Source organism: Anser brachyrhynchus (assembly GCF_964034855.1).
Source record: "Anser brachyrhynchus genome assembly, chromosome: 14".
In the NCBI taxonomy this organism is placed as follows: domain Eukaryota; kingdom Metazoa; phylum Chordata; class Aves; order Anseriformes; family Anatidae; genus Anser; species Anser brachyrhynchus.
This window is the reverse complement of record NC_137709.1, coordinates 5,257,210-5,259,626: the sequence shown is the minus strand read 5'-3', so window position 1 is coordinate 5,259,626 and position 2,417 is coordinate 5,257,210.

Here is a 2,417-nt window from a genome sequence, read left to right as displayed (position 1 = left end):
CCTTTTTGTGATCCTTGTTCTTGTGCAAAGGTGTTGCCCTGTCCTAGAAGGGCTAGGAAAAGACGCGCACCGCAGAGCTTTTCAAGCTTCGGGGCTCGTCAGAAATATTGCAAATTGCCCCATTTGCTTTTCATGTATAAATAAGGAGGTCTGCAGGAGGTAGCATCACAGAAAGCGAGCGCGCTTGCCTTTGGGCCGGCTGGAAGCTGCTCGAAAAACGGGGCTGGAGTCCTCTGCCTGCGTTTGGGTATTTTCCCTGGTGCAGGGCTGCAGCTGCCCGCGGTGCCACCGGCCCCAGCAGCGGGGCTCTGCCTGCGGCTGCGATCCCTTCCCCAGGGCTGACACCCCCAAACGTAAGGGGCTCCTGCTGCCAGGGCGCAGGAATGGGTGGGAAAGTCAAAATGATTTATTTATTTTTGGACCCAAGGAAAGCATTCAGCCTCTTACCCACTAGATGTCACGATTGGGTCTGGATTGGTGCAGGAACCTGAAACCTGGCGAGGAAAAAAAAAATCGCGAGTTTTGTCAAGCTCGGTCGCCTTTTGTGACCAGCGTTTTGTGAAAGCGAGCCGGGAATCAATTTTCACAATTTAAGGGCAAAAAGGTGGGCGAGGGGGCCGTTCAAAACACGGCAGCTCCCGGCAGGAGAGGGCACTGTGTGCTTGGCCGTGCCACGCAGCCTGCCCTTGGGGTGAGGCTGTTTTTGGAGGGAGGGGGCAAAATCCCCTCTCCAAGGGACCCCACAGACCAGAAAGTGGGGCTGGGGGGGGCTGCAGCCGGCTCCCCACAGAGGCCACCCCTGTCCCCGCGCTTCCGTGAGCGGTGGGGAAAGGCTCGCGAGGAGAGGAGCCTGGGATCCCGAGCCCCCTGCTTTTTCTTGGTGGTTTGGAGCTAAAACGCGCGTGGCACGAGGTGCCGGCTTAAAGTGGGACAAGGGGTTGCTGGTGGAAAGAGTGGGACAAACACAGGAGCAAATCTGGGTGAAGTTGGGTGTCAGCGCTTGAAATGCTGCACTTGGTGACTGAAGCATCGCTTACCTCTTTGCTTTAGGTATAGGGTTTCCATTCAGGGGGGAAATGGGGTTTCATTTGAAACGCTTGTTCAAATTAACGCCCTCGTCCTTCACTTCCCTCTGTACAATAACTCCTATTGCAATATAACGGGGAAAAGCTGGCTGAAAGAAACCCTCCCAAATTGCTGTTCAGGATTTTGTTTTTAATCGTAGACAGATTTGATGCAATTCCCCCCTTATTTATAATTTTAGCTCTGCGGATCTGAAAGGAAGGAGCTGAGATGTTTGGTCTGCACAGCGCTGAAGCCAAGCTGACCTCCTTGTGCCTGGAGGATGAGCCCTCGGCCACTCACCGGGACCGGCTTGTTCAGCTCGGTGTTCGGCCTTCGGGTTAACATCGTCAGGAGATGCTGATTTTCAGGCTGTTATTTTGCTTTAAGGATTTTTTTTTTTCTCCCAGGTTCTTCCCGAGGCACGTTTCCATGTGGGACTTTTGTCTTTGCACAAGGACAAGGCTTTGTCTTTAAAATAGCAAAAAAAAAAAAAAAAGTTGAGAGCTTCTGCAATCCCTCTGGAAATCAGTTTAACAAATGTCTGCTGCTCCACTTAAAGCGAGCTGTCGTGTTTAGCTGCATTTTGGATGGTGTCTATAAACACAGCAGCTGTCTGCATGCAAACGGGACTTTCCAGCAGTGCATAATACGAAAAGAATCTTATTACTAAAAAAAAAAAAAAAAAAAAAAAAAAAAAAGAAGGCAAGAAGGGCTCAATGAGCTCGGATAATGCCAGCTTCGTATCAGCTCCGACAGCAGTCTAGACATCTTGGAGAGTCATCAGATTAACATGATGCACATTTGGCATCTTCAGCTCTACGTTTCTCAAGCAGAGCTAGGAAAAAGCAGCTTTGCTCCATCAGCAGGTACAGACCTCAGGGGCTCCCCGTTTCCTCCATCCCACTTCTTACTTATTTCTTTTCCTCCTCAGATGTTTGTGTTTGGGCATCAGAGGCGACCTCTTCCATGAATCACAACTTCAGGCATGCCACAGTGACCCTCATTTAACGTCATTAACCTCATTGACAGCAACTGTAAGCAGCAGCCTCATTCCTAGCCTGGCAGATTTGGGGTCAGGTGCTCCCGAAATACCACGGCTGGTGCCCAGGGCTGTGTGACCAGGAGGGGAAATGCCCAGTGCTGGCTCCAGCAGCCTCGCATCGGATGGTGGTGGGAGGCAGGGACCAGGAGGAGCGCGGTTGCAGGAAGGCCGGGAAAACCTCTGCTCAGAACCTGGGGCTTCCTGCAAAGCCTTTGTAAGGGGGAATTCTCCTGGGGTGGGACCCTGGTTGCTTCCTTTTGGCCAAGCAGCCAGCTGCATTGCAGGGAGGCAGCACTGTGACGCATTACAA